We start from the raw sequence: 19,326 nt of genomic DNA, 5'->3' as shown, positions 1-19,326 counted from the left end.
GCATGACAATGAATTCATAATGCCCATACCGAGTATTGATGGCTGTCTTCGGGATATCTTGCTCATTAATCCTGATTTAATAATACCCTGATTTGAGATCTATCTTTGTGAAGATCTATGCTCCATTTAGCCTGTCCAGAAGCTCATCAATTTTGGGGATAGGATACTTATTCTTAACTGTCATAGCTGATTGAGACCTCTGTAGTCCACACAGAGTCTTAGCGTTCCATCTTTCTTTTTCTGAAAGAAAACTGGCGCACCCCAAGGTGAAACACTGGGTCTTACAAACCCTTGTTCCAATAGCTATCTAAGTTGTTCCTTGAGTTTGATGGCTTCAAGAACTGGCATTTTGTACGTGCGCAAGGCTACAGGCTGAGCTTCGGGGGTCAATTCTATCACATGATCTACTTCCCAAATTGGAGGCATCTCTGTTAGCTCTGCTGGGAATAAATCATCATAATCACTTAACCATTCAGGTTCTTTAGCTTTTAACTTTGAGTCTATCGGATTCATTTTAACAAGATAAATGCACTGCTTCTTTGTAAGTCCTTTTAGTAACTTAGAAGCTTTTACTGCAGACTTGGGGATCCTGAAATTCCGGTTCCTTGAACCTTGTTTCCGTGAAGGTCATGGAAGGAAATGGTTCCATTATGACAGTGAATGTCATCTTGATTTTTGTGGAGCCAATCCATTCCAAGGATCCCGTTGAAAACTCCTAAAGGTATAACTCTGAACTGACAGTCAGTTAAATTCCCATCTAGATTGAACTGAATACGATCTTTCTCAAGGTGAGTGAAAAGAATCTTCCCACTTGCCAATTCAACTTGCATAGGTTCTCCTTATTTCTGATCTAAGACTAGCTTACGCAAGCATCTAGGGGAAATGAAAGAATGAGTAATGCCTGAATCAATCAAAAGCTTAAAAGGCTTACACTGATACTCAGCTGGAGTATGAATGACGGAGAATTGGCCATTTGGCCCTTGGGTTTCAGTTGCAGCATAAATCTGTCCTCTTTCCTCTTCCACTACTTCTGCAATTGTGACTGCTCTGGCTGTTGCAGTCCGAGGAGGAACTCTTTCTCTTTGGTTGCCCCAGTTCTGGGAAGGAGTTCTGAGGCTACTCTGGATAGAGGCAAATGGCTGAGCTAGAGTTCTCTTGGGATTTCCCTGATTTGGGCAAGATGGACCTTGATTTGACTGATAGGAAGGGGTTGGTCTTTGCACTCTTGGTCCTTGACTTCCCTGTCCCCTTGACATGGCAGGAGTCGGGCACTCTTTCAGCTGGTGACCAAAACCCTGGCATCCAAAACACTGGTACTCACTTCTAAGCTCATCCCTCTGAATCCTTGAAATAGGTGGGGCTCCTGAGAAAGTGTTTTGGGAGAAGGGTCTTCCTTCACTTTTGAATCTTCCCGCATCCTGATTCTGAATTGGGTCTTGCTGCCTCTTTGGGGGAGGAAAGTTTGAAGTACTTCCTGGGGTTTGGAATCTTTTAAAGTTAGAGGGTGTAGGCTTTGGCGGGACCTTAACAACAAAGGCTTTGGCAAGGTCTTTTGCCATTCTTACTGCTTCTGCCATTGAGACAGGTTTGGCATTCTTTACTAAGGTATCCAATGGCTCGTTCATTCCTCGAATGAACCTGGCCATCAGCTGCTCTTCATCCAATTGCGGGGAATATTTGAGGAGAAGGGCAAAAGCTTGATGGTACTCTTGTCCGGCTATCCTGCTTTAGTTCCAAGAACTCATTCATTCTAGTTTCAAGGAAGCCCGGAGGACAAAACCTCTTTCTGAGGTAAGCTTTAAGATCGGTCCAGGTCTGGGTATTCCAATCGAGACGGTTAGTCTTGTAGTGATTCCTCCAAGCGACCCCGACCATTTCCACAATCTTTAATCAGCGAGAGTCATCTTGCTTCTCTCTTTGTAGCCATCTTGCTTCTCTCTTTGTAGCCAGTTACATCAAAGTATTCCTCCATTCCTCAATCCACTCTTCCACTACTTCACCTAATTGTTCCCCTTCACCCTTGAAGGGACCATGTTGGGATCTGTGCAAGGCTTTTTGAACATCCGTTCTAACTCTTCGTCATCAGTTAGAGGATCCGGTTGCCTTGCACGGGCCGCGTGCCTCATGACTCTGACAAAACGAGATTTTTGTCAACTTAACTTTGACAACAGACTTATGATTATTTAATTTTTACAATTTATTCTTTAAACAGATAATTATTTCATCATACATCATGAAACAAGATTTACTCTAATAATTTTATTAACTATATTCACAATCATGAAAACAATTTAAAATTTTTTTTACAAAACATCGTTTATTATCAAAAGCTTTTGATATATACATAGAGCATCACGGCTCCCAAAATCGTTGCCTCAATCGTATACGCATAAAGAAGCAAAATTGCAAAGGATACATGCCATGGTACACACGATTCATTACAAAAAGAGGTGCTGTAATTCTATCTCTAGGGATAAAACGGCTAAGAAGCCTAAAAACTCGGCATGAAGTTCTGAAATTCCTGGGTGAATGATCAAAGAGTTGCACATGCTGAACAAGCCCTAGCCTTATCAGAATCATGGCCAAGGAAATATTTTGCCTGAGCCTCTGACGCTGATTGGTACTGACATTAATACATCGTCCTCCACAGAACCACATATACTGACATCGCTCAACAGGATCATGAAAGTAAAGACTCTCAAAATGACGTGCGAGTCTCACTACTCTGCCTACTCGGGTCATAGCAGAGCAGAGTTGGTGAGGTGCTCAAATGCAAAGGCTATCATATCCTGACTCTGGGAGAGTTCAAGAGTGCTAGATAGATTCGGGGTATCCATCTATAAATTCCAATTCAATTTATGAGTTTACAACTTTTGAAGTTCCTTCAACATCATATTAACAAGCGAAAACATTATTTCCCAGATTTACTTAAAAATCTTTAAGCAATTTTTGTTGCTGTTACGTAAATTTACAACAACGCTCTGATACCAACTGCTGTGAGAGCCCACTGCCCCCTCCGCGCACCGGCGGATTCCCGATTGCTGGCCCAACGGAAGCAGCTCCCTCTTGCACCGGGCAGGGTTTCCCACTCGAGGCCTCACCCTCGAATGTCCGGGCGGCACGAGACTAAGCTGGTGGTCATTCCAAAAACCAAAACTAGGAAAATTTTTCATGCCCAAAAAACGGGGACAATTCCACCATTTTGAATTTCTTAATGATTTTTTCTAACGAAGTCAAGAGTGATCTAACCTTCATCTGAATAAACCAGATAGAAGGGAAACTATAACAGACTTAACTTGAAGGAATCAACGCTTTTTTCCTAATTGAATTAAGCACAGCTGTTGATCTATTCATTTGAGAAGTCTTCAGGTTATTATTTAACTATTCGAGTTTTAAGCATAATCCTATTAATCAATTTTATTATTAAAACTCTACTGATTCCCAAGCAGAATTCCTCGAATTTTGTAATCTTGATCCTCATATCAAAATCAAAGGTCTCAACTTAGTTTTAGATTCGGTGGGTGATTTGAGTGTAGATTACTAAACTGGTCACATCGTCTATTTTTGAAACTAACGAAGGAGTTATGTCTTGGTCATAGTCTGATTCAGGGGATTGAGTCTGGAAAGGTTCTCCCTGAACTATCTTTATCGAAGGGTAATATTTCAATTACTACTTTACTGAATTTCATTCATTGAGTATTTGCTTAACTAAATTCAAAACTAATCACGAATTTCTATTAGGGATAAATTAATCATTTAACTAAAATTTCGACTTCGATAGGTTTTTTGAATTTTCTCATTACCATCCTAGAGAATATGAAACGGTAGAATTTTCTTTCATAGAGTATTTACTTATTCATTTACCAATATTCATGGGATTTAAACAAAGGATTAAAGAGAACTCTTATTTTGATATAAAAAATTTTGTATGCATGTATTTATGCATAAAACCCAACTTCTATGGAAATAACACTTTTATAAAAAGAAATTCCTTTTATGCATAAAAATCAATATTGATGAAAGTAACACTTTTATAATAAAAAAAATTCTTGTATGCATCATTTTATGCATAAAAATCAATATTAGTAAAAGTAATACTTTTATAATTAAAAAATTTCTTTTATGCATAAAAATCCATTTTGATGAAAGTAACACTTTTATAATAAAAAATTTTCTTTTATGCATCATTTTATACATAAAAATCAATTTTGATGAAAGTAATACTTTTATAATAAAAAATATTCCTTTATGCATAAAAATCCATTTTGATGAAAGTAACACTTTTATAATAAAAAATATTCTTTTATGCATAAAAATCCATTTTGATGAAATTAACAATTTTATCATTAAAAAATATATTCTTTAATGCATCTATTTATGCATAAAAATCAATATTAGTGAAAGTAACACTTTTATAATAAAAAAAATTCTTTTGATGCATCTATTTATGCATAAAAATCAATATTAGTGCAAGTAACACTTATATAATTAAAAAAATTCTTTTATGCATCGTTTTATGCATAAACATCAATATTAGTGAAAGTAAAACTTTTATAATAAAAAAAGTCTTTTATGCATCATTTTATGCATAAAAATCCATTTTGATGAAAGTAACACTTTTATAATAAAAAAACATTGTTTTATGCATAAAAATCCATTTTGATGAAAGTAACACTTTTATAATAAGAAATATTCTTTTATGCATCTATTTATGCATAAAAATATATTTTGATGAAATTAACACTTTTATAATTAACACTTTTATAATTTAAAAAATATTCTTTTTTATGCATCTATTTATGCATGAAAATCAATATTAGTGAAACACTTTATAATAAAAAAAATTCTTTTATGTATCTTTTTATGCATAAAAATTAATATTAGTGAAAGTAACACTTTTATAATAATAAAAATTCTTTTATGCATCTATTTATGTATAAAAATCAATATTAGTGAAAGAAACACTTTTATAATAATAAAAATTCTTTTATGCATCTATTTATGCATAAAAATCACTATTGATGAAAGTAACACTTTTACAATAAAAAAATTAATCAATATGCATCTTTCTATGCATAGAACTTAAATCTAATGAAAATCACTCTTTTATAAAAAAACAATAACCAATATGCATCTTTCTATGCATAGAATTTATATCTAATGAAATCACTCTTTTATCATTAAAAAAATAACCAATATGCATCTTTCTATGCTGCATAGAATTTATATCTAATGAAAATCACTCTTTTCTAATAAAAAAATAACCAATATGCATCTTTCTATGCATAGAATTTAAATCTAATGAAAATAACACTTTTAGAATAAATATATTTCTACTATGCATTTTTCTATGCATAGAATGAAAATGACACTTTTAGAATACACAAAAAATAGGGACTATTCTTTTAGAATAATAAAAGATGAAACTTATTTCACAAAATTTTAAAAAATTTCACCATAACCTCCTTTGTATGGCTGACCGTTTTTTAATTTTTTCTACTTTAATTTACTTAAAAATTAACCCCAATTGGTTTTAAGCACTCTAAACTAATCAATTTTCTCTTTTAAAAGAGAAACAATATGAAAAGTTTAATTCCAACTATTAGATCACTTAACTAGGATAAAGAAGGGCTGATTTTAAGAATGAGAGAGGGGAAAAGCCTTTCCAACAAGGCATAGCATCCATTTATCATTTCAAACAAAACAAAAATTAGAAAACCATTCAAAGAATAAAGAAAAATATAAGATTTCTAACTTACATGAATTCTGGGAGCTTTCCTTTGGCTTGATGGTTTGAGGGATCTACTCTTGTTTGCAACAAGAGTGGCCACAAAATCTTTAGAAGAGGGAATGGTCAAAAACTAGTGAATTATTAAGAAATTTACAGTTCTTGGCTCTTGGGAGGAGTAGAGTAAGAGTGCATAAAACACTATTAAGCTTTAACAAAGGGGGAGTCTTCTATTTATAGGAAAAAGTGAGCTTCTAACCAAGCAAACTGATTCTAGAATTTTCCAGATCAATTTGGTCAATTTTTGACCATTTTTAGGTCAATTTAGCTTACTTTTTGGAACTAGACTTGAATTAGGAGAGAGAGGAGAGATGAAATATCTCAATTTTTGATAATTTAAAACTCCACCACACATGTGAAATAGGCGCCTCCTTCATGAGGGGGGAATTCCCATTGTGAGGTGTCAAAAATCTATTTTTTTAGTATTTCCTTTGGTCCTTAGTCCACTCTTCATCTTATGTGAGTATTTACTCATTTTTACGGGGATTTTCTTTCTTTCCTCTATTTATCTTCTCCACACATTTGGATGAATCTGATTGGCCCCTCAAAATCTTAATTTAAAATTTTTAGAAAGTCTGGACCCCTAGGATAAGGCCTCTTGAACAGATTATACTTGATTTCTAATGCACCTTCTGAAAATCTTTTTGAACTTCTCTTTTGAGGGAACTTATTTTAATAAGAAGAGATATTTTTCCATCCAAAAATATTCAAAATCTTAATAACCTCTCTCTAGAATATTTTCTCTCTCTAGGTCAAAATAGGTAGAAACAAGATCTTTTATATTTCTGAAGAGGGATTTGATTACAGGGGAAGATGCTGGACATCCTGAGAGGCTGGGGAGGAATCTTACAGATGTGATGAGATGTGATGTGAATCGGATAGATGGGAATGAATGGATGGATGGATGTGATGTGAATAGAGGTGATGAGATGTGAGGTGAATGAGATGTGATGTGAATTAGATAGATGTGAATGAATGGATCCATGGATGGGATGTGATGTGAATAGAGGTGATGAGATGTGAGGTGAATAGATGTGATGAGATGTGATGTGAATCGGATAGATGGGAATGAATGGATGGATGGATGTGATGAGAATGTGAGGTTAATAGATGTGATGCGAATTAGATAGATGTGAATGAATGGATGGATGGATGTGATGTGAATAGAGGTGATGAGATGTGAGGTGAATAGATGTGATGAGATGTGATGTGAATAGGATAGATGGGAATGAATGGATGGATGGATGTGATATGAATAGAGGTGATGAGAATGTGAGGTGAATAGATGTGATGTGATGTGATGTGAATCGGATAGATGTGAATGGATGGATGGATGTGATGTGAATAGAGGTGATGAGAATGTGAGGTGAATAGATGTGATGAGATGTGATGTGAATCAGATAGATGTGAATGAATAGATGAGATGTGATGTCATGTAAATCAGGATGTAAATGAATGATATGGGATGTGAGTGAATGTATGTGATGATAATGGATGTGGATGTGTATGTGAAGAATGGATATGAATGTGTATATGAAGAATGGATGTGAATGTGTATGTGAAGAATGGATATGGATGTGTATGTGAAGAATGGATGTGAATGTGTATGTGAAGAATGGATGTGAATGAGTATGTGAGAGAATGGATGTGGATGAATGTGAAAGAATGGATGTGAAAGAGTATGTGAGAGAATGGATGTGGATGAATGTGAAAGAATGGATATAGATGTGTATGTGAAAGAATGTGATGTGATGTAAAGAAATGTGATGTGACATGAATATATGTGGATGTGAAGTGATAGATATGAATGTATGGATAGATATGAGTAGTTGTACATGTGAACGATTGGATGGATGTGGATGAATGAGATGAGATGTGTATGAATGAGATATGATGTGGATAGAAGTGATGTGATATAATGGTGATGAGAATGGTGATGAGAATGAATGTGATGGATATGAATGAATGTGAATGTGATGGATGTAAATGAATGTGAATGTGATGGGATGTGAATCAGGAATCAAGATAGATATGAAGGAATGAGATGTGAGGTAAAATGAATGAGATGTGATGTGAGTGAATGTGTGATGTGGTGTGAAGGAATGGATGAGATGTGAATGAATGTGATGTGATGAGATGTGGATATGGGGGGTAGATGCGAGTGGATGAGATCTGATGAGGTTAAATTGAGGAAATATGTGATGAGATGAAAATGATGTGACTGGATGAGAATAGGAATACTTATGAAATGGTTGTGGAATTAAATAATGTGGATTGAAGATGGAACAATGTGGAAAGACGAGAGTTCGTTATAGAAACTGTATGTATGACCTATGACTGTTTTATGTCAAGAATGCTGGGGAAGCATTTTGACCGTCTTGTGAATGAGATTGTGGAGACCTAACTGTTAAAGTTGCAATGGAGGAAGTCTCGCGTAGCAAGGTTGGCCAAGGTCTTGACCAGCCTCGATTTGATTAAAATGGTGAGCTTCCGAATACGGTGGATGAGGGACCAAGGAAGAAGCGGCCTATGAGTGAAGCGCTAGGTCACCTGCGAAGGATCCTAGAGGGTGCTGACCATACGGTATTCGGGCTCTGGGTTGCCAACGATACACACGCATGCGTCGAGGAAGATATTGGAACAAGGAGTAAGAGTTGTTTTCTGAATTCGGGCATGGATCTGGTTGATGTACAAGCTAGGGAGTAGACTCACAGAGTCATGAATAAAAAACTATGTGGAGAAGGGGTTGGCCATGTATGTATATAGGCATGTTATGCAGGGCAGCCACCATAACATAACCACGTAGCTCTATGGTTCTATGTGGTCATAGTGAGTACATCACCCGCATTGTAGTCTCAGCCTGAATATGCTTAGAATTTGAGTAGTTAAATAAAACCTTGAAGAATTTCTCAAATGAGTAGATCAATGGCTGTGCCTGACTTCGGTTAAGAAAAAAGCATTGATTTCCTCAAATGATTAGATCAATGGCTGTGCCTGATTTCGGTTAGGAAAAAAGTATTGATTTCTTCAAATTAAGTCAGTGATAGTTCTCCTTCACCTGGTTTAATTAGGTGAAGGATAGTTTAGTCTCTTAACCCCGTTAGAAAATTCGTTTAAGAAAATCAAAAAGGCGTTTTTCGGGCAAGGGAAATTTTCCCGGTTTTTCGGTTTCGGAATGACCACTAGATTAGTCTCGTGTCCGGACATTCGAGGGCAAGGCCCTAAGTGGGAAACCCTACCCCGCGCAAGAGGAAGCTACTTCCGCTGCTAGAGCAACCGAGAATCCGGTGCGCCGATAAAGATGAAATGTTGTAATTGCTAGGTAGTGTAGTATGTAGCTTATTTTGGAGTGTGCCAAATCTAATCCAACCCATCTCTAAATCATCTAGCATCTTATGCCACTTTCCTATGTGAATACAAGGAAGCCCTGTGTGCCTGGGCTACTCAACCATGGCTACTCTTTATATTGGGGGTTATATAAACATCAGCTAGTCAATGCCCAAACAATATAATATGAGGGTGGAGCATTGATATATAGTTTTTTAGTCTCTTATTAAAATTTTGAGATAATAAAAGCATCCCTTTTATATAGTTTATTTCATACTAGAATTAACAACCCTTTAATTATTTATAAACCCTTTTTAATAAAATACGAAAGTAATCCTCCTATTGTAATCATGTGCTATTTTATATTTTTACAATCCCTGCTTTTTGAAGGAAAGTAGGGGCACTTTATGATTTAAGATATCATGGCATTATGTAAAACCACATAAGTCATGGGGATCTAAGGGTTAATTATAAAATCTACTACCTTTTGATTTTTGTAATCTAGATATATACCTTTTACTATGAAATTTGAGACATGATAAAAGGTTTTCTTGTTATATATTTTTTCACTATTTGAATAAAAAATTATCAATAATATATTTTGTAGCTCCAAAACAAAATAAAATTGAATTGAACTCATGTGCTACCTTAGAAATTGTTTAGTGAGCAACACCCCCACCACCCAAAAATATAAAATATGATACATATATATATATATATATATATATATATATATATATATACAAGAAAAAATACGTTTTCATGCGAGTTTTAAATTTATTAATGGAAATTGTTGCAAGTGTATCACTTTCTACTAATTTATTCAGTTTATGATAATTGTAGGTTTTCTTATCTAGGAGAAAGTTGAAAGAATATAGATCAATTTATCTTTGTAATAAGTGATGTAAAGCTTGCAATTTGATTGTATGCAATAGATGCTCAAAACTTCACAATTAAAATTGTTAGACCCTAACATGTTTAGAGCCGGAAAGGAGAAAAATTATTTGATAACTAAAATCATTAATCGAAGAGCATGTGTTATTGAATATAATAAGGGCATATAGCTTCAAGATAGTTTTCTACATGGTTAACCATAACCTTATGGATAATGAATATCAAGGCATTCAAACTCTTGTGTTTGAACACTGAAAAGTTACATGTAGTGAGTAGTACTTTTCATGTAGTGAGTAGTATACTCTATTATGTTTTTCTATAAATATCAAGGCATTCAAATGTAATTTGTGTTTGAATACCTAAAAGTTTAATCTAGTGAAAATTATAATTTAAGACATCATATGCTACAATTATTTCTTGTATTGATTGGAGGAATTCTCTAGCTAAAATTTATCATAAAGTAAACCTTTAGAAATTTATAGTAATATTCCATTATAGAATTTAAAAAGAATCACCTAGATATTGCTTTCTCTTAAGTTTCAAAGGTAGTGGGGTAGCTATGTCAATTGGCATTCAAAAACATTTAGTTACAATCCTTTTTTTTTCTCCTTCGTTTTGTATTATAAGTCAACTTGAGTGAGGGACCTCATGCAAATTATTCAACTACATCGTATTTGTTACATAACATAGCATGATATTAATCACTACTCATTTATTCGATCAAGTAGAATGATTACATTGAATTTGAACGCACCTAATAGTACGTCATAAAAAGCTACAAATTCTTGCTTGCTTGTGCACATGGTTTCTTTCAATATAAATACCTAAGGCAAAATGGAATCTTATTCTTAGGATGCTCAAGCTACTAGCTTATAGTACCGAGTACTAGTGAGTTTTTGTAAAAAGACAAGCAAACAGTGCAGCCCCCCCTCCTCCCTAGAATAATCCGCGTAGTGTAGACCAACGGAGGTCTAATTGAAGAGAAAAAAAAATCTTGGAGGTTCTTGCTAGTCCCGTCACCGTGGAGAGAAAGGAAAGGAAGAAAAAAAAAGAAATTTAATTAATTAAGCCTCTTTTTCTAAAATCTTCGAGCCTATATATACTCACAGATTGACTTATGGAGACACAAACACATTCCATTATAGATTTCTCCTTCCAGTAGTGGTTTAGCAATCCAAAAGCTAAGCCAAATTTCCTCTCAATTATAGATTTCATCCATACAGACGGATCAAGATGAGGTTAAGAATCTAGCAAAATCGCTTTTCAAATATAAAGTGGTTTCATAGTTTTCTGAAAGTGGTTTACCACCCTCCTCTTAACCTTTGGTTTTTGCCCTTTGGTTAATAGAGAAGCAATCCTTCAAAAACCTTTGAATTTAGTTTTTTACCACTCAATTCTTATCCCCTTCTCCCTAGGTCTAGCTTTGATACCACTATCATGGATTTATATTTCTAGGGAGATAGAATTTAAATATTTTTTAAGGATTGATTTAAATTCAAATAATTCATCAAACACACATGATCATGATAAATATATTAAAAAACAAATAAAAATACTTAGCTCACAAAGGTTCGACTCCAAGATTGGATGCAATCATCCCCCCTCATGTGTGTATGGCCTATTTTTCCCCACACATGAGTATTTACGAGATACTTTATTCCAATTTAGGCCATAGCCTCCAAAAGTACAAAAAGGGTGCTTTTCTTGCACGACACTCTCTTATCTGTAAGAAAAGAGTTCCCATTAATTGAGGCTTGGGTTTAAAGCATATCATGCTTTACCAAATATTAAAGATCAAGTCTATGCTTGATAAACTATGCCTTTTTCAAAGTAAATCGAAATGTGCACAAGCTAGCACATGTATATACAAAGCTTGTTTACAAAATTGGTGTGCCAAGTAATAAATTTGTGTGACTTCTCTTCAATCCTCTTCACCTAAAATAACCAAAAATAAATTGGTGAAATAAATATTCCATAAGCATACAAACCATCATCACACACGTGTTTGCCAGGTGTAAGTAACCCAGGAATCACGCCTACATACGAACAAACTGAAACAAACATTAGAGACCCTAAGCATACGTCAATATCCACCAAACATATTAATATTTATAATGGTATCACCCATGATATTAACATAATTTGGCATGATGCAAAGATAATCCAAGCGTCCCCGAATTATCTAAGAGGGTAGAATAATATTTTTAAGAGGGCTTAAAATAGATTCCCATAGAAAATAGTGTAATTAGATAAAAGTAATATAATACTTTAGAAAATTTTGACAACGAGTAAACACTACTTGAAAGAAATTAAAAGCATTAACAACCAATAAATACTTCTTCAAAGTAGTTAAAAGGCACTCACAAACTAGTGAAACAATGTAAAGTATTTAAAAGTAATATACTGCTTTAAACTAGTTGAAAGCACTGACAAGCAATGAAACACTATAAAGAAATTAAAAGTAATACATTCCTTTAAATTAGTTGAAAGTTTGCATAACCAATCAAGCACTCTAAAGCACTTAGAAGCTATGGGAACTACTTTAAAAAAACTAGGGAAGCACTATAAGGCACACAACACTTGTGCTACTATGCAAACTACATTCAAGCTATTAAAAGCAGTAAACAACAATCAAGCACTATTTGTATTTCTTTTGAAGCACTATTGCATGCTATGCAAGGTAGCCACCATAACATAACCACATAGGTCTATGGTTGTATGTGGTCATAGTGAGTACATCAACTGCATTGTAGGCTCAACCCATAAAGATGAAATGTAGTAATTGCTATATAGTGTAGTATGTAGCCTATTTTTGGAGTGTGCCAAATCTAATCCAACCCATCTCTAAATCATATGGCAGCTTATGCCACTTTCCTATGTGAATAGGAGGACGCCCTGTTGTGCCTGGGCTACTCAACCATGGCTACTCTTTATAATGGGGGTTATATAAACATCAACTAGTCGATGCCCAAACATTATAATATGAGGGTGGAGCATTGGTATATAGTTTTTTAGTCTCTTATTAAAATTTTGAGATAATAAAAGCATCCCTTTTATATGGTTTATTTAATACTTGAATCAAAAACCCTTTAATTATTTATAAACCCTTTGTAATAAAATAAAAAAGTAATACTCCTATTGTAATCATGTGCTATTTTATATTTTTACAATCCCTTCTTTTTGAAGGAAAGGAGGGGCACTTTATGATTTAAGATATCGTGGCACTATGTAAAACCACATAAGTCATGGGGATCCAAGGGTTAATTATAAAATCTAGTACCTTTTGATGTTAGTAATCTAGATATATGCCTTTTATGAAATTTGAGACATGATAAAAGGTTTTCTTTTTATATATATTTTTCACTATTTAAATAAAAAATACTCAATATTATATTTTGTAGCTCCAAAACAAAACAAAACTGAATTGAACTCATGTGCTAACCCCACCACCCAAAAATATAAAATATGATACATACATATACATACATATATATATATATATATATATATATATATATATATATATATATATATATATAGAGAGAGAGAGAGAGAGAGAGAGAGAGAGAGAGAGAAGAAAAAATACATTTTCATGCGAGTTTTAAATCTAATAATGGAAATTGTTGCAAGTGTATCACTTTCTACTAATTTATTCAGTTATGATAATTGTAGGTTTTCTTATCTAGGAGAAAGTTAAAAGAATGTAGATCAATTTATCTTTGTAATAGGTGATGTAAAGTTTGCAATTTGATTATATGCAATAGATGCTCAAAACTTCACAATTAAAATTTTTAGACCCTAACATGCTTAGAGCCGGAAAAGAGAATAATTATTTGATAACTAAAATCATTAATAGAAGAACATGTGTTATCGAATATAACAAGGGCATATAGCTTCAAGATAGTTTTCTACATGGTTAACCATAACCTTATGCATAATGAATATCAAGGCATTCAAACTCTTGTGTTTAAACACTGAAAAGTTACATGTAGTGAGTGTTTGAACACTGAAAGTTACATGTAGTTACATAATGAATATCAAGGCATTCAAACTCTTGTGTTTGAACACTTAAAAGTTACATGTAGTGAGTAGTATACTCTATTATGTTTTCCTATAAATATCAAGGCATTCAAATGTAATTTATGTTTGAATACCTAAAAGTTTAATCTAGTGAAAATTATAATTTATTGTTTTATCCAATTGAAAAATATTTGGATCAATTTTGCATGGTAGAAAAAGTTAGGATTTAGATAGAGAATTTGGATTGATAAACCATAGTGTGCACCCCTTTAGAAAATACTCATGTTTTATTATGTAATCTCCTAATGCTCACTTTAAACAATTATAATTTCTAAAATTTATTGGTTGTGTAATTTAAGGCAAAGTATCACACAGAACTAAAACACATCTTTTATAAGGAAAATAAAAAAGAAGAGGGAGACTTGTGATATGCAAGAGAGGTAAAATAAAAAACAAGGAAGGTATACTATTTTAAGAAGACATCATATGCTATAATTATTTATTGTATTGAATGGAGGAATTCTCTAGCTAAAATTTATCATAAAGTAAAACTTTAGAAATTTATAGTAATTCCATTATAGAATTGAAAAACAATCACCTAGATATTTCTTTCTCTTAAGTTTCAAAGGTAGTGGGGTAGCTATGTCAATTACCATTTAGAAACATTTAGTTACAATCCTTTATTTTTTCTCCTTAGTTTTGTATTATAAGTCAACTTGAGTGAGAGACCTCATGCAAATTATTCAACTATGTGGTATTTGTTACATAACATAGCATGACATTAATCACTACTCATTTATTCGATCAAGTAGAATGACTACATAGAATTTGAAGGCTCCTAATAGTACATCATAAAAAGCTACAAATTCTTGCTTGCTTGTGCACATGGTTTCTTTCAATTTGAATACCTAAGGCAAAATGGAATCTTACTCTTAGGATGCTCAAGCTACTAGCTTATAGTACGGAGTACTAGTGAGTTTTTGTAAAAAGACAAGCAAACTGTCTTGAATATATCGGAGCAAAATCAAACAATGTGCTTTTACTTCATTAAAATAAAGATATAGCTTAAATTTTAAAAAATATTTTTTTGATATACATTGAACAAGTGCTACATATTAAAAGAAGTGAAACTTTAGTCTCACCCCTCTTGAAGGTAAGGTTAAATCACATAAGAAGAATCTAGTCATTATTGAGAGAGACTATGCAAAGTATATGTAGTAATAACGATTCGTGTAAGTACCAGAATGTGTGTACCTTAATGAAAAGAGAAAACTATGTTTTATCCTTGGCATTTAAAAGCAAACCTACATTGCTAACGGTACTAGTAAAATATCTCCAAAAGGAGGAGGTACATGAGAGAGAAGAGGGAGGGAGGAGAGGGGGAAAAGGGAAGGGAATTTTCTCAGTAGATATCATGTGCACTAAGATATGAAGGTACATGAGAGAGAAGAGGGAGGGAGGAGAGGGGGAAAAGGGAAGGGAATTTTCTCAGCAGATATCATGTGCACTAAGATGTGATGTTAAAGCGCCCTTGTGAATTATGAAGATAAAACTCAAGGGATCCACTAATAAATAATAAAAAATGTATAATGTAATGGATTTAAAATGATCACTCTCGGATTTTGATCCAGGAACATTATGCAAAAAGTAGGTTTAATGTAGGTAAAAAAGAATCGATATGGACGCCATGAATACAAATTCCTAGGTGGTTGTGAGCCATCTCAAATTTGCAACAACCGAGTAGTGATCTTAAGTTTTTTACACATAAGGGTGTCCATGAAGGAGGGAGAGAACATAGGGGATGCAAAAGAAAGGTCACATTGTGGCATATACATATTTTGGCGTCTTTGAGGCACTTATAGAAATCAATGGTTGTGAATCAAACATATATGTATGAAACCTTTCATGATGTGGTTAGCATGGGGTACACCGTATAGTAAAGTGCTAGAGAGACATTGTACTGAGAGCATCATTGCAATTCATAAAGTACACTAGAAAGTAGAATAGCAATGTGTTGTTTATTAATGGATACAAAGTTGAGTGGAATTTGGTGGTGGTGGTGGTGGACCATTGGTGTGGTTAGTGGATTTGGATCCTAATATTGCTCAAAAAAAGGGCATTCTAGTGTTAGACCCTTATGGGAATGATTCTATCACGAATCCAATTGCCGAGACACCCAGTTTCTGCCATTGGCAACAAGTGGGATGGAGTTTTGGCTACCTTTCAATCTCGATGCGACTTTGGGAGTGATTCGAACTCGAGTGATTTTTTAGTTGCACCATTTTAGACCCTTATGGGAATGATTCTATCACGAATCCAATTGTCGAGACACCCACTTGCTGCCATTGGCAACAAGTGGGATGGAGTTTTGGCTACCTCTCAATCTCGATGCGACTTTGGGAGTGATTCCATTCTAGTGCATTTTCATCGGCCATAATCAAGAAAACAGCATTCTAGTGTACTTTTATTGGCGAGAATTAAGAAAAACTAGTTGAGATTTGAAGTAGACTTTATTGTTGTAAGGAATGAGTTTTAGTGAATGCATGGGGATCATTGCTTATATCTTTAATTAACTGAGTTCTAGTTTTTGCACAGTTGAAAAATAGATTCCGAAAATTATTAAGCTTCCGTGCAAGACTAGAATTTGAAAGGCACCCCTATTTTTTCTTTTGAAAGGCTTTTCTTTAAGTAGCTTTTCTTTATCTTTATCAAGAGATTGGAAAGGCATATAACTAAATTTCCTAAATCCCTTTCCAATTTTGAAAGGTAATTGTGTGTTTACCCTTCTTTAAAGGTTTTGACCCCCTTGGAAGGGTAATGCAACCTTCAAATTCTAGCGCTGCTTCTGTGTTTACCAATCGAGGCACAGAAACCGTGCCATGCCGGCACGCAACCCCCCTGACAAATGCAGAGACTGCCCATCTTTACTTTTTCGCGATTGGTCATGCACCATATGCTTCTCTCACCAGATCGGCTACAGATCATGGCGAGATGGCGCGCCATGCAGATCCAGGCTGCTTTTGTAGAAATCGTAGACTATTTTAAAGCCACTGGGCCTCGATCGAGCTTCCTGACAGTAGCTGGTTCGATCTGCGGTGAGATCAATGATCGGCTTAGACTGACCACTGCACTATGCAAAATCACACGCTAATTAATTATGCAGCTCGATCTGATTTGATAATTTGAGATGACTCCTGTAACTGCATGTATGCACGAGTTCTCTTACTCTCTATTGATGTTGTTGCTTTTGTGTTGAGAACTATTTTGCTTTGCAACAGATGCAAGCAGACAGGCGCAGGGCCTTGGCAGAGGTAATGATTCAGATTCGAGTAGCTGCTTCAGAGCTGGAATCTTGAAATGCTACCTCACACATGAGAGGGAATGAACGATACAAGGAGACGTATTATCAAATACAAACCCGGGCCTCTCTCTTTTACTCTTTCTCCTCTCTCAATGGATTTTTTTCTCTTTGTTAAGATGAAAGAGTCTCTCTGGCAAGTTTCTCTCTCTCTCTCTCCCTCTCCCACTCCCATGAGATGATCAAAGACGGAAGTTCATGGCCTACTAACTAGGGTTCATGGCCTTGATCTCTTTCATAAATCAATTCCTTGACCACCCAACCCTTATCCCAATCTCTACAATCCACTCCTTACCTCTGTCAAGACCGTGCACCTGTCTGATGTAAAGACAAACTTCAGTACTTGAGAAACAGAGATGCAGAACGCCGCTCTCGGCTCGAGCGCAGTCTTTTGCACAACTCAAAGGGCAATATTCTTTTAATAAGCGTTTCTTTGGTTAAACTTTGAACTTGTCTTTTATTATGTTAAATTTCGGGGTGCCACCGTAGGTCCCAGCACGGGCGGTCACCAAACCGGTGACCGCCTTGGTCTAGACTGTGGTGCAAAAGGGGTATAGACACATGTTTGTGCATTGTTGAGATTCGAACCCAGTTCCCTACCAAGGGAGGCGAAGCACCTATCCACTGCACCACGCGCACACTCATGATATGCACACATATCCATAACATGTTACGGACATTTGTGTACAGATGGAACCGTCACCGGCCATTGACTGGGTGACCGGACCCGCAGGGTGCCACGTATCATGGCACCCCGAAATTCAACGTAAGCCGTCTTTTATGCATGGTGTATCTTAGGAGCTAATGTTTGGGATGTTGGTCTTCTCGCAGGTTCTAATTCAAGGCCGGACATTATTATGCATGCCCGTTAGGGTTTCTCGAATGAAGTTAGTTGGCTAAAGTCGTACCAAAGGGATATTGATGCAGTACAATACATGTATGTTAGCAAAGCATGTTATTGAACTTCTCAATAAAGTTTTTGAGAAATTCTATCAAAGGGAGATTGATGGAATACAATACATGTATGTTATCAAACCATGTTATTGAACTTCTCAATAAAGTTCCCCACCATAGGTGCCCCAGCTATTTTTTCACTCAATGAAATAATTAGATAGCATATTTGAGCACCACCTGTCCATTTGCAAGGCTTTTAATTACACTTTCAAATTAGCATAAATCTTCTTTTCATGGTATCTTGATTATGTGTTGCTCAGCATGCACCAACCTCTCTCTCTCTCTGTCTCTAGTAGAGGCATACATAGGGTCATGGATTATGGCATGTCAAGAATCTATCCTTCTCTCTTTGTTTTGCTCGAGTAAAAAGAGAATGTGGGGGAGAGGGAGAGCTTCAAAAACTAGCACGCAAATACACACACACAAGAGAGAGCAAGACACACACACAAGAGAGAGCAAGACACACGAGAGAGATGGATAGCTGAATTTTCTTCTATCTTCTTCTTCTCCACTCAACCAACATAACATAAAGATAAGAGTACACACTATATGGATTAGTACTCAACTACTACAACATAATGTGAACCCAACTAAATGAGCTAGCGCTTTAACTTTGCCAGTCTCTAGTAATCCAAAATGGCTATCACACAACCTGTCATCCCATTGGCCGCATATTATCCATAATCTCACCAGCCATGCCAATGGTGTAGATGCGGAAGCTATCACCCATGCGGGTCATCAATGTTCGTCGTATCACTAGTTGAGCTCAATGTCTCAACACTCCCCCTCGAGCTAAACTCCACACACTGCACTCCAAGTAAGCTCCTAAACCTGTGGAGCTTCTCTGCGCCCAATGCCTTCGTGAAGATATGAGCCACCTGATCCTCTATGCTGACATATACCAGATCTACATCTCTTGCTACTAGAACCTTCTCCCTCACAAAGTGATAATGAAGTGGAGAATACATAAATACAAAACACAAAA

General features: G+C 35.3%; 1 long non-coding RNA gene across 1 annotated transcript; it reads left to right on the top strand.

Moving 5' to 3' along the window:
- The first annotated feature begins 16,791 nt into the window (after positions 1-16,791).
- On the top strand, positions 16,792-18,514 carry LOC147635093 (uncharacterized). Its single transcript, XR_015266740.1, has 2 exons — positions 16,792-17,124; positions 17,308-18,514. It is a non-coding gene; the product is annotated as an uncharacterized LOC147635093 (long non-coding RNA).
- The last annotated feature ends 812 nt before the right edge of the window (positions 18,515-19,326 follow it).

This window comes from Cibotium barometz, chromosome 10 (genome assembly GCF_041138505.1).
Source record: "Cibotium barometz isolate CiBa-2024 chromosome 10, ASM4113850v1, whole genome shotgun sequence".
In the NCBI taxonomy this organism is placed as follows: Eukaryota; Viridiplantae; Streptophyta; class Polypodiopsida; order Cyatheales; family Cibotiaceae; genus Cibotium; species Cibotium barometz.
Note: the sequence above shows the minus strand (reverse complement) of the source record. Positions and strands in the feature narration are given on the sequence as shown.